Source organism: Macaca mulatta, chromosome 12, assembly GCF_049350105.2.
Source record: "Macaca mulatta isolate MMU2019108-1 chromosome 12, T2T-MMU8v2.0, whole genome shotgun sequence".
In the NCBI taxonomy this organism is placed as follows: domain Eukaryota; kingdom Metazoa; phylum Chordata; class Mammalia; order Primates; family Cercopithecidae; genus Macaca; species Macaca mulatta.
This window is the reverse complement of record NC_133417.1, coordinates 108,908,886-108,923,273: the sequence shown is the minus strand read 5'-3', so window position 1 is coordinate 108,923,273 and position 14,388 is coordinate 108,908,886. Positions and strand designations below refer to the sequence as shown.

The following is a 14,388-nucleotide window of genomic DNA, read 5'->3' as shown; positions in this document are numbered from 1 at the left end:
ATCTGGCAAGTTAATTAAGTGAGAGTCAGTTGTGAAAATGTCTACTGTACATGTATCCCTGAAATTATAGACTCTGTAAATTAAAATCTGCAGGCCAGGCACAGTGGCTAATGGCCTGTAATCCCAGCACTTTGGGAGGCCGAGGTGGGCAGATCATGAAGTCAGGAGGTCGAGACTAGCCTGGCCAACATGGTGAAACTCCGTCTCTACCAAAAATACAAAAAAAGTAGCTGGGCGTGGTGGTGTGCGCCTGTAACGGGAGGCTGAAGCAGGAGAATTGCTTAAACCTGGGAGGCAGTGGTTGCAGTGAGCCAAAATTGTGCCACTGCACTCCATCCTGGGCAACAGAGCAAGACTCCGTCTCGGGGGAAAAAAATAATCTGCAAATAAGCAAAAACTGATTTACCTCTTATCACTTCTTTATTTCCAGTACAAATAGTCGGTTTGGGGCTATATTTGTTGGGTTTATAGTAAGGCTATTGAGAAGCCTATCCATTTGCCTCAAGCTTCTCCACCATTTGGTAGTCATGGTACCATTTTGGCTTCATTCAATAATGGTCATTTCCTAGTTGGTGTTGCAGTATAAATATCAAGCTCTTTAAGATAAAGTAGCTTCACCCAGAAGTAAATTACCTCCTCTACAAAGCATGAAGATACAATTAAGGCCAGTGTCTCTCAATCATTTGTTTTCATTATTGTTGTCCCCCTAAAAAACATTTTCAGACATTTTTTCTTAATTGCCCCCATGAAATTTTAATATTATATAAACTATGTATCTATGTGTTTATATATATATATATATATATATGGCTTTATACATTAAAAAGTAAGATTACATATACTCATGACCAATTTTCACTTCCTTGGGGGTGACATAGCCCCTGTTGAGGATGCATGACTAATGGCATATGAAGTGCACCCTGTATAAGGTTCTTATTTGGTTGTCCTCCATGGTTGACAAGGTAAACACAAATGGGAGGCTCATTGGGTAGGTGGAGAAAGTCTACTATAATAGTGAAGCAGTGAGTAGTGTCCCATATTTCTATTTTTTTTCTTTTCTTTTTTTCTTTTCTTTTTTTTTGAGATGGAGTCTCACTCTGTCACCCAGGCTGGAGGGCAGTGGTGCCATCTTGGTTCACTGCAACCTCTGCCTCCTTGGTTCAAGCAATTCTCCTGCCTCAGTCTCTCACATAGGTGGGATTAGAGGCATGCACCACCACGCCCAGCTAATTTTTATATTTTTAGTAAACCCAGGGTTTCTCCATGTTGGCCAGGCTGGTCTCGAACTCCTGACCTCAGGTGATCCACCCACCTCAGCCTCCCAGAGTGCTGGGATTACAAGTGTGAGCCACTGCGCCCAGTTCACTTATTTTATTCTATCTTTCTTTCTATCTCTCTTGCTGTCTTTATTCTTACCAACTCAGCTCTCATATTTTTATTAAAATGGTAAGCAATTCAATACCAGACTAGGAATAAAGAAGACAGTATTTTCGTCAAACATTTTATAATATTAAGCAACAGTAACAAATATGCCTTTCCTTTTTAAATGATTAGCAGTTTCTTTTACCTGAGAAGTAAAATATCTGTGAATACTATTATCCAGTGTCATCACACCATTTCATGTGCCCTCTCACCTTCATACTTGCTTATTGTCAGTAGCATATATATCATGTGTGTTAGCAGCACAGTTCAGAGATCCACATGATAGCATTCAGAAAAAAAGAAAAGAAAAAAAATCAAAAATGAGAAAAATGTGGAAAGAAAGGGAAAGAACACTGGGTGGGGGAAGAGGAATCCTGATTTACATCCAAAAATTTCAAAGAGAACTATGAAATATCAACTTAATAGTAGTTTATTGTCCTACTATATTAAGGTCAGTTTGTTCCTTCACTGTTCATCTTCTAATACAGAAGAGTTATTTTCTTAGATCTGGAGCCAAAAAAACATGTGTATCCTGTTCTGTGTATAATTATCTCATAAGCTTCTAAGAGTAGTCTTTCTTAAAAAAAAAAAAAAAAAAGAGTAGTCTTTCTGACATTTGGAGAGCAGTGCAAATTATTATTACTCCTATTTTCTATCTCTATATCCATCTGTCATCTCATTTGCTTTTTTGGTTTGTTTGTTTTCTTCTTCCATTTCCCTTTCCTGGTATATCCTCTCATACTCTTAATGTGCAGGAATAACATCCCTGATTATAGATGATGGTAATTTTTTAGAGCTTTAAAACTTCCGTGCAAAATTGGATTCTGACTTGCTTAATAGTTATCAGGATGACGAGAAAACAACTTTGGGGAAAATCAAAGTACCACTAATGATTAGCTGGTGTTTGCCCAAAAAATGGATTTTTGATTTTACAAACTCAATTATTGCAAGAGGCTAGAAGGGAAAAGAGGAAGCAAATATAAGACACATTTCTTACAGGCATCCAAAAACTTGGCAAAACTTTGAATTTTCCTGCCATTTTCAACTCAAATCTTTTATTTCAATATTTTTACCTACATTGTTTCTTTTGATAGAATTAGGAATTAAGTATTTGAGTGACTATTTATATAAAGTTTGTCTTCCTCCATCAGACTGTACACTCCACAAGAGCCAATGCCTTGTCTATTTTGCTCACCATTACATCCCCATGACAAACACGTGGCCTGTACATGGTAGATGCTCAATGCATTAGTGTTATTGAATAGACTGGATGGGAGATTCGGTTAGTTGTGCAATTAAATAGATTGGATGGGAAGAATAGTTTGACCTGACACTTTTCTCGATGCAGAATGATGCCGTGAGAACAACTGTTATTTTTATTCAATCATCTTAATTTCTTTATTTATTCATCCTAGGGCTATGTGGTGCCTGAACAAAGACTATTAAGACAGTCCCTGGCCTTTAGTGACTCCTAATCTATAGAGAGAGACAGATGTAAACCAATAAATCATAATACAGTGAGAGATGAGAAATAATAAATATCAAGTCAAAGGAGAGAGAAAAATAGCAATCCAATTGTCTCTTGTTGAAATCAGAGTTGTATCTCAGGCAGGCAATAATCTAAAGTAGAAAAAAACAAAGGATTTAGAACTGAGTTTTTGTTTTGTTTTGCTTTGTAATGGGATCATTGAAAATGAAGCCAAACTAAACTGGGGGCTTTGTCCATCTAACCCTATTCAGGTCTTGGTTTAAATATCACTCCTTCAGAGAAATCTCCTCTGATCCCTCGCTGCACACATTCACTGGGTTAGGGCCCCTCCATGTCCTTTCACTTGACTGAGAAGTCCATAAGGCCAAAGAACACGTTCGTCTAGTCCACTAACTATTATATCTCCAGAGACTAGAACTATCTCTGGCACTTAGTAGATGCTCAACAAATGTTTAATGAATAAAGTCTCCCTTGCAATGTATTTACTTTTCTCTTTTCAAACCAATTTATCTCACTTTTCCACTCTACAAACAGAAAAAAAGTCTACTCCTCTTCAAATAATCTTCTTTGCCTTTTCCTTCAAGATGACTGTTTTTCTAATGTTTCAAGACATTATCATTCAATAACTGGAAGTAAATTACATTTTGTATATCTATATCCAGTAGGGAATTGGCCCTGAAGAGATACCTGAGGCTTCTTCCTCCACCCCTGCTGAGCATCCTCAAAGACTAGGCCTGTTTGTAGACTCCCAGTTTTCCCATGGGATTTCTCCACACCTCATGTGCACAGTTTCCACAAGATTTGGGCTGAAGAAGGGAGACTTTCTCTTGGAGAGTAAAGTGTTCTCGAGGGAACAATGAAAAGTCAGCATTTACTATCTGTGCCCGAAATTAATTCTCACCCTCTGCTTTCAGTAAAGCGAGGAGAAGCAGCTCAAAATCTCAGTTTAAGGCTTGATGTGCTTCAGATATTTAGAAACAGAAATTTAAGAAGGACCTTGAAAGAGGCTCCATTCCTAAAGCACCAAGTTCTGAGGTCAGTGGATCCTGTGTTTGGTGCTTCCCCAGGCCATCTGGCAGTCAGACAGAGATATTTTAAGTCATGGCAAGGCATGTGGCAACCTCAAAAACCACACCCTTTGAATGTCAGCCTCCTCCACCAACATGGGTAAGTCTGACATGTGGCAAGAAATAAAGGCCAGGCCATGAGGATACCAGCCCCACTGAAGTGCTGTTGACTTTTTTTAAAAAAATATGATTAGTACAAATTTCTTATTCTTTTATTTACTAAATGTTCTGCTGAAAACTGGAAAAGTCAGTCAAATTTGGATGTTTCCAGATGTCCAGATGTGTCCTAGATACAGCCTAGATGTCAAGAAGAAACTTGAATTGATTTAAATATGGGGTATTTTTTTCACCGTAGAAATATCTCTTCTGAATTATACACAGTCTTTCACATGACCTGGGAGGAAACAATAAAATATAATTACTGAGGAAGGATATGATTGATGCTCACAAATATTGGCTAAAAGTAGACACAGAATTAGAAAAGTTGAAAAGTTTCTTTTAATAGTGTCCTTTTCTCACACACACATTAAAATGATCACTAAAAGAATATATGGGGACTTTTCAGCTGGGATGTCCTGTTTAGAGGGGGGATTGAGACGTGAAGCCAGCAGGACTTCCTTGGTCAAGTGGGGACTTGGAGAACTCTTCTGTCTTACAAGAGGATTGTAAAACACACCAATCAGCAATCTGTAGCTAGGATTGTAAAATGCACCAATCAGTACTCTGTAGCTAGTAAGAGGATTGTAAAATGCACCAATCAGCACTCTGCAAAACACACCAATCAGCGCTCTGTAAAATGCACCAACAGTGGTCTGTAAAATGCACCAATCAGCAGGATCCTAAAAGTAGCCAATCACGGGGAGGATTGAAAAAAGGGCACTCTGATAGGACAAAAACAGAACATGGGAGGGGCCAATAAGGGAATGAAAGCTGGTCACCCCGGCCAGCAGCTGCAACCCGCTTGGGTCCCCTTCCACGCTGTGGAAGCTTTGTTCTTTTGCTCTTTACAATAAACCTTGCTACCCTCCAAAAACAAAAAGAAAGAAAGAAAAGAAAAGAAAATATGGGGACTTTGTAAAAGTATATTAAATATATACTTGCTGTTTTCATTGTAACAGATGTTATATCACTATATAGCAACTGTAACAACTGATATAACTGAAATCTCCTGGAATTTCCTGTTGGTTCTTATTTCATCTAGAAATAAGGATTTCTCTTTGTGTTTTTTTAGTTAAAATAATTCACCTTTAGGGAAGGAGTACCACCTTCTGAGGCCCTGAGTTGATGGCAGCAGACAGAACATCTCTGGATGACCTGGTTCTGGTACCAGTCCTACTACATATTATTCACCAGAAAAACAGACCAAAGTTCTCATCATAAAAAAAAAAAAAAAAGGATAAGTATGTGAGGTAATTTATATGTCAATTATCCTGCTTTTGCCATTCCACAATGTATACATATATCAAAACATCATGTTATACACCATCAATGTATACAATTTTTGTCAGTTAATTGATTGATTAATTAATTGAACTAGATCAAAGAATATCTCTAAGATTCTTCTTCATGCCAGTGTCCCACAATTCTTCAGTGCCCCCACAATTATTTTGAAGACAAATTAGGGAAGGACTGGGTCAAGGGTCTGCCTAAATACAGCATGCAGCTAACTGTTCACTGGAGTTTTAGAGCTTGCTCTCAAAACTTATGAGCCAAATACTACTTAGCCCAGGGCCTGGTAGTTAGGTTGGTTCTCTCATTTCTAGTCGAGGGCCTCTGCTGCAAACTTGCTCTGCTAGATCCTCAGTTATTCCAAGAAGCAGCCAAGCTTGATGCCCCTCTTTGTATTTATTGGAGCTGGAGGTCCTGGAGCAGCAGTGTTATCTCTTGTGTCTGGCATTGTTCAATCCAGATGTTAGTTGGGACAGAAAGAATAACCCAGGGCCCTGGAACAAACTGGGTCCCAAGAATCAATATAAGTTCTACTCAGTGCATGTGGATTACAGCAAACTGAAGAAAGAAGGTCCAGATTTCTAAGTGAAATGTTTCACTATAAAGCTGCTTTAGAATGAAGGTTTTCCAGAAGCCATCCACACAATTTTCCACTTAACCAGGAAGTATTTCTCCTCTAAATATATAAAATCACGTTGATATAATGTGTTGAAGATTACACTTTAATTAATCAATAACTGAAACTTGAAAAAAAACTTATGAGCCTAGAAAAACTTGCTGCTTTGTATTTTTCGTTTCTACTTTTTGTTTTTGCAGAGATGAGGGCTAAACTAATGAGGAAGAGGAAACACAGAGAAGAGAGTTAATGCTTCAAAAATGACAACAAACTTAGGAGTCATCAGCTCATAAAATATACCTGAAGCCATAAATTGGAATGAAATCACCCTGGGAAGATATATAGAGTGAGAAAAGAAATAAGACTGAGATCTGGGCCGGGCGCGGTGGATCACGCCTGTAATCCCAGGACTTTGGGGGGCCGAGGCGGGCAGATCACGAGGTCAGGAGTTCGAGATCAGCCTGACCAATATGGTGAAACCCTGTCTCTACTAAAAATACAAAAAATTAGCCAGGCATGGTGGTGAGCACCTGTAGTCCCAGCTACTCAGGAGGCTGAGGCAGGAGAATTGCTTGAACCCAGGAGGTGGAGGTTGCAGTGAGCCAAGATCACACCACCGCACTCCTCCCTGGGCAACAGAGCGAGACTCTATCCCAAAAAAATAAAATAAAATAAAATAAAATAAAATAAAATAAAATAAAATAAAATTCAACAAAATGTAAATTCAATTATTCAGTCACACATTTCAAGTATTCAATAACCACATGTGGGTTACTGAGTACCAGTAGCTACCATGTTGGACAGCATACATATAGAACACTTCCATCAGCACAGAAAGTTCTACTGGACAGTACTAATCTAGAAAATCTCTGGCCACCATCACAAAGAAGCAGAAGAAGATGTGCTATCTGCCTCAATCTTTGGATAAAGGTGGAAAACTCACCCAGTGAGAAATTGATGCATTAAGCACGTGTCCCTTCCAGGTGTGAGGTACAAATTTGTACCACCCTTATGTGCTAGAATCCCAAGCCAAAAACTGTACACTTAGAGTCCCAGCAGAAGTAAGTGCAGAACTTAATACACATCCACAAAACACTCCAGAGTATATATTCACAACCCCAGACACACAGGATTCCACAGTAAAAAGTAATCTTATCTAAAAATGATCTAATGATAAACAAGTACAAACCACAGAAAGAATTTGGACAGGCACTTCACAAAACTCTCATACACTATTGGTGAAAATGTAAATTGTGTGTCTAATGACTCAGCAATTCCATTCCTAGATATACACAACAGAAATGGGTACATACGAACATGTACCTAAGAGCATGTGCCCAGAAACAGTACAAAAGACAAGATATTCATAATAGACTATTCCTAACAGACAAACTAAAACCAACTTAACTGTCCATCAATAGCAGAATGAATAAATAAATTATATATATATTCATACAATGGAATAATTTAAGGCAATGGGAATAAACAAACTACTGCTACACCTAAAGACACAGATTAATCTCTCGAAAACAATGTTAATGGAAAGAAGCCAGACAAAAGAGTCCATATAAAGTTCAAAACAGGCAAAACTAATCCATGATCACAGACGTTAGGATCAAGATTACTTTTGAGAGGGGTGGTGACTGAGAACCGCTTTGTGGGGCTTCTGGGGTGCTAGTAATATATTCTCTTTCTCCATCTGAGTGGTTGTTACCTGGGTTATATTTCCTTTTTGAAAATGTTTCAAGTGTGTACTTATGATTTGTGTACTTTTCTATATGTATATATAAAATTAAATTTTTGTTCAAATAGTAGTAATTGGAGGAATTAAAAACAAGATGGAACTAAAATTCTGGAAAGCAACAATATGGAATACAGGATAGGGATGTCAGAGCTCAACTATTCCATAGTGTTTATATTGTTCTGAGGGAGAATAGAAATATTTATTAATGTTAGTTAAATAGGCATGTTAAGTAAGTATGTTAATTTTTTTTTTTTTTTTTTTTTTTTTTGAGATGGAGTTTTGCTCTTGTTGTCCAGGCTGGAGTGCAATGGCGTTATCTCAGCTCGCTGCAACCTCCACTTCCTGAGTTCAAGCGATTCTCCTGTCTCAGCCTTCTTAGTAGCTAGGATTACAGGAGCATGCCATCACACCCAGCTAATTTTTGTATTTTTAATAGAGACAGGGTTTCATCATATTGATTAGGCTGGTCTTGATCTGCTGACCTCAGGTGATCTGCCCACCTTGGCCTCCCAAAGTGCTGGGATTACAGGTGTGAGCCACCGCAACCGGCCAGCATGTTAAAACTTTTAAGGTAACAAACAAAGAATAAGAAAAAAACGTAAATTTTTAAAACAAAGAAAAGAAATATTTCTTTTTTAAAAGTGATGCTAAAATAGTAAAAGAAAAGCACAAAGAAAAAACAAAATTTCTTTCAAATGGTGATATAAATATACCCAAATAAATCAGTAATCACGATAAATATAAACAAGTTAAACTCACCAATTTAAGAAGCTGTTATTCTCAGATTGGAATAAAAACAAAGCAAAATGCAGCTATAAATGTCTTACAAGAAACACACCTAAACAAGGAAACACATGTATAAAGTAAAGGGATAAAGCTGTTGTATTAGTCAGGGTTCTCTAGAGGGACAGAACTAATGGAATGGATACGTATCTACAAAGCAGTTTATTAAGTATTAACTCACACAATCAAAAGGTCCCACAATAGGCCATCTGCAGGCTGAGGAGCAAGGAGAGCCAATCTGAGTTCCAAAACTGAAGAACTTGGAGTCTGATGTTAGAGGGCAGAAAGCATCCAGCAGGGGAGAAAGGTGTAGTCCAAGAGGCTAGGCCAGTCTCTCTTTGCACATTTTTTTGCTTGGTTTACATTCTAGCAGAGCTGGTAGCTGATTAGATTGTGCCCACCCAGATTACAGGTGGGTCTGCCTTTCCCAGCCCACTGACTCATATGTTAATCTTTTTTGGCAGCACCCTCACAGACACACCCAGGATCAATACCTTGTATCCTTCAATCCAATCAAGTTGCCACTCGGTATTAGCCATCACAGCTGTCTAGTCAGAAGTTGGGTTGATCTAGGGTTAAGGACTTGGTGGGTGAGTGTAATGGATGGAAAGTAAAATAAAATGGTGAGAGAGTGCTCCAAGGGATAGGTTACAAGTCTAAGCTGGCTTTTAAGGAAATGATGCCAGAAAACTGCTGACGGTGGGGAAACAGAACAGTTGAGGAAGTGGGACAGTCAAGAAAATGACAATCTAGTGGGTCCCAAAGCAGATGTGATAACACAGAGCAAAGGAGCAAGCTTGGGTTCCGTCAAATTTAAATTTAGATTTAAAAGGCAATTCGGTCTTTTCTGTATCTTATCCAACTTTCTTATTGTAAATAATCTATAGGGCTCTGCAAGTCGTAAAGAAGATAATTCACAGCAATGTTCTCTAAAGTTGAAGTAATCAGTCTTTAAACTATAGACAGCCTTGAATTCCATTTTAGAATTGTGTAGGCAAGGCCAACAGAAAAACCAGGCATCTGGTCAACAACCAAAATCTCACTGGGTCTTGAGGCAATCAGGGCAGAGAAATTTAAAACAATATCTAAGCAAACATTGACCTTTCATGTAACAAAACGTAACACACATTTCCTTTGGTAAAGTTCATTTCTATTTTTCTGCATTACATACCACTTACTTCAGGGGAAATAACCCTTACAATGTACGTGAGGTTCACCAAGTGGAAACTTTAGATTTAGGTTCAATATAGTAAGTACATCGCTATAAACTCCTTAACAGGCCTCCATCTACTGAAATCCTTTTTTTTTTTTTTTTTAAGAGACGAGGTCTCACTCTATTGCCCAAGCTGCAGTACAGTGGTGTGATCATAGCTTACTGCAGCCTCGAATTTCAGGGCTCAAGCAATTCTTCCGCCTCAGCCTCCCAGGTAGCTGGGACTACAGGTGCACACCACTATGCTTGGCTAATTTTTTTTCAACTTTTTTAGAGTTGAAGTAGGGGAGGGAGTCTTGTGATGCTGCCCAGGCTGGTCTTGAATTCCTGGCATCAGGCAATCCTCTCACTTCAGCCTCCTGAGTAACTGAGATTACAGGTGTGTACCACCATGCCCAGCTATGAAATCTTTTTCTTTTTTTTAAATGGAGTCTCGCTCTATCGCCTAGGCTGGAGTGCAGTGGCGTGATCTCGGCTCACTGCAAGCTCCGCCTCCCAGGTTCACACCGTTCTCCTGCCTTAGCCTCCCGAGTAGCTGGGACTACAGGCGCCCGCCACCATGCCTGGCTAAATTTTTGTATTTTTAGTAGAGACACAGTTTCACCATGTTAGCCAGAATGGTCTTGATCTCCTGGCCTTGTGATCCGCCCACCTCGGCCTCCCAAAGTGCTGGGATTACAGGCGTGAGCCAGGGCGCCTGGCCTGAAATTTTCTTAAAGTCTCAGCCCACATGCCACAGCCTCCTTAAGCCATCTCCAACTTCCTCAAGCAGAATGTATTATTGTTTCCTCTGCATTCCTTCTTCATATTGGTAGTATGGTTGATATGTCAATTTTTCTGTTCTGCCTTTAGTATAATTATTTACATAAATCCTCATCTCTCTTAAAATGATAAATATCCTGAGGACAAGAAGCACTTTTGAACCTACTCCAGAATATAGTACACCATCCTATAGTGAAGAAGGGGCCATAAACTGGACATAGAGAGTTGATCCACTTCCCAGACAGGAAAGTATGATTTTGTTTCATGGTGTTTTACTTTTCTCCTTTAAACTGAAGAGGCTGCTCAGCCTAAGAGTACCAGGCTGACATAGAACAACTGATCTTCCAGAAAGTGGTGCCAACATCTCTCCACTCCAAAGAGCTAGAATACCAATATACCTAGGGAGATCCAGTGATCTGGATCCTGACCTCGTGATCTGCCCGCCTCGGCCCCCCAAAGTGCTGGGATTACAGGCGTAAGCCACTGCGCCTGGCCCAGTTCAGTATATTTTGATATTGCATCTTCCTAATGTTTGCTTCAATTAGGGACAACTTTGAACCACACACACACTTTTTTGTAATGATTTTCTTTAAGTAAACCCTTGAGGAGTCATATAAACCATGCCTATCTTTCAAGTGTGTCTGTACCAACCTTCCCGTTAAGTCTGTGAAGAGAATCCATTATATTAGTATATTATTTCTTATGGCAAAAGCTACCAATACATGAGCCACGGGTTCACTATGTAAACAATGCCTGATGATTCTTACTAAAATATTTTCCTCTCTTTTCTACCTTCATCGTAAGGGAGAAGGGAGATGTCTAGTCAAGAAATAAAATCTCATTGGCTCAGTCAGGTGCAGTGGCTCATGCCTGTAATCCCAGCACTTTGGGAGGCCAAGGTGGGCGGATTACCTGAGGTCAGGAGTTCAAGACCAGCCTGGCCAACATGGTGAAACCTCGTCTCTACTAAAAATAGAAAAATTAGCCAGGTGTGGTGGCATGTGCCTGTAATCCCAGCTACTTGGGAGGATGAGGCAAGAGAATTGCTTAAATCCAGGAAATGGAGGTTCCAGTGAGCCAAGATTGTGCCACTGCACTCTAGCCTGGACGACAGAGCAAGACTCTGTCTCAAAAAAATAAATAAATAAAATCTTATTGGCTCTCAGGGTAATCTTTATAGGGGTCCCAGGATAGGGTTAAATTGTTACTACAGTTGTGGCAGACCTCAACAATGCAAAGCCCATAGAAACACATTAGTGCCCATCATTGTTAAAAAATAGTATTAAATGTGCTTAGGCACCAGAACTATAATCTAAGAGGCAAAATTCAAGTCTTAAGTCCCAATTCCTATTTTCTGAAGCATAGCAAAGTAATTTACTCTCCGAGTAAAACAATCTTTCTAGATCAGTGGTTCTCAAAGGATGAGGTTTCTAGATCAGCAGCATTAGCATCACATGAGAGCTTGTTAGAAATGCAAATTCTCAACTGTGCAGCCATAAAAAGGAATGAGATCATGTCCTTTGCAGGGACATGGATGAAGCTGAAAGCCATCATCCTCAGTAAACTAACACAGGAACAGAAAACCATGAGGCTGGGTGTGGTGGCTCACGCCTGTAATCCCAGCACTTTGGGAGGCAGAGGCAGGCAGATCACTTGAGATCAGGAGTCAGCCTGGCCAACATGGCAGAAACCCCACTGCAAAATTTACAGCATACTCTCTTCCTCATATAATTCTCTCAATAACCTTGTAGATTAGGTATTGTCATGACCTCCATCTTACGTATGAGACACAAGAAGAGTGGATAATTTGCTGGATGCCACAAAGCCAGCAAACAGAAGAGCCAGGATTTCAACCTAGGTATTTTGACTGTGAAAGGTAGGCTCTTAGCCAGCACCTATAACAAGTTATTCTGATTGTAACTCCAGTAAGGTCTTTTTTTCTCTCTCTTTCACATCACACTGCCTCTCTAACAGCAATTACATTCATCGCAACCAATGAAGCCTTTCCCCTAAAACTAAAAATAATAGATATCTATTTTAGTTGAACAAATATTTATGGAGGTCTTTTTTTAGCAGAGAAGCCTGACCAGGTGGAGCTTATAGTGCTAGGTTAGTAAATGTAGGTGCTCAATAAATATTTGCGGAACCCATGAATCAGTGAATAATTTTATTATAATATGCTAAGTGATTCAGGAGGAGAGATGAGAGCCCTGTATACATTCTGGGGCCTCAGACATTTCCTGTAAATGATGAATGCTGAGCTGAACCTATAAAAAGAGGAAGTATCAGCCAGGCGCGGTGGCTTACACCTGTAATCCCAGCACTTTGGGAGGCCGAGGCAGGCGAATCACAAGGTCAGGAGATCGAGACCATCCTGTCTAACATGGTGAAACCCCGTCTGTACTAAAAATACAAAAAAATTAGCTGGGGGTGGTGGCAGGCACCTATAGTCCCAGTTACTCGGGAGGCTGAGGCAGGAGAATGGCGTGAACCCGGAAGGCGGAGCTTGCAGTGAGCCGAGATTGTGCCACAGGACTCCAGCCTGGGCGACAGAGCGAGACTCCGTCTCAAAAAAAAAAAAAAAAAAAAAAGAGAGGAAGTGTCAGCCAGACAAAGAATAAGGGAAACAGGATTCTTGGCATGCTAAAGTGCTGGGGTTTTATCTGAGGATGACAAACAATCACTAAGTATTTAAGGGAACCATATGGTCAAATAGATACATGGGAACACACATACATAAACAGTTAAACAAAAAAAAAAAAAAATCAAAATACCAAGAATCTACTCCCCAAAGCCATTAGAACTTCCAGTGTGAAATAAACCACTAGGATTTAGATTACTAGCAACCATACTCTGTCAGAATATATGAATGTGTGGTTTGTAATTAAGATCTTACCTCCCTGTACACGGGAATGCAGAGAAAGGGCTTAGTGGTCTGAGTTGCCTGCAGGATTCAGAGGGCCAAAAAAAGATAAAGGAAACAGAGCCCAGGTCTGGGGATATTCAGAAAATAATGGTAAGCCCCCTGCTCCTGACTTAGTTTCAGTATCAATTCTTATAGAAAATAGGAACAAGAGGGATAAATTTGAGTGACACACCATTTTTCTTTTTGAAACATAAATGACACATCATTAAGATGTCTGCTCTTCAGAATTCCTCAGAAGTGAAATTCTCTTCCTCCTTAGCTTCCTGGGTTTTTTGTTTTGTTTTGTTTGTTTGTTGTTTGTTTGTTTTGAGACGAGTCTCACTCTATCACCCAGGCTGGAGTGTAGTGCCACAATCTTGGCTCATTGCAACCTCCGCCTCCTGGATTCAAGCAATTTTCCTGCCTCAGCCTCCCCAGCAGCTGGTATTACAGGCATGCACCACCATGCCTGGCTAATTTTGTTGTCTTTTTAGTACAGACAGGGTTTCACAATGTTGGCCATGCTGGTCTCTAACTCCTGACCTCAGGCGATCCACCCACCTTGGCCTCCCAAAGTGTTGAGATTACAGGCATGAGCCACCACACCCAGCCATGTATGCTATTTTTTTACATAGATTTCCTAGAATTTTTATTAATAATTATAGACGCCCAAGCAATAATTTCCATATCTTACTGTCTGTAAACCATAAAGCAAATATATGTATTTTTTTCCTTTCTCTCCTACTTTTGCTTACATTTTGCTTTATTTCCAAATAACTCAAAATTATTAAATAGATTAAACAACAATATTTAGGGAGGGAGGGTTACTTGTATCCTCTGTTTTAGGCATCAAGGTAGTTCCTCATCAAAAAAATAAATTTTCTTAAGTTTATTAGAGCTCCAGGATTAAAAGTACTTTTCTTGAGGTGTTTTATAAA

At 39.5% G+C, this 14,388-nt stretch overlaps 1 protein-coding gene and 1 pseudogene across 1 annotated transcript in view; one reads left to right on the top strand and one right to left on the bottom strand.

Moving 5' to 3' along the window:
* Nucleotides 1-9,173, bottom strand: part of CD28 (CD28 molecule) — a 68,935-nt gene extending 59,762 nt beyond the window's left edge. The window contains exon 1 of the mRNA XM_077956438.1: nt 9,065-9,173. The gene's annotated coding sequence lies outside the window, so the exon portion shown is untranslated. The remainder of the gene's footprint in view (nt 1-9,064) is intronic.
* LOC114671483 (cytochrome c oxidase subunit NDUFA4 pseudogene) lies at nt 3,768-6,544 on the top strand (annotated as a pseudogene).
* Nucleotides 9,174-14,388: the final 5,215 nt, after the last annotated feature.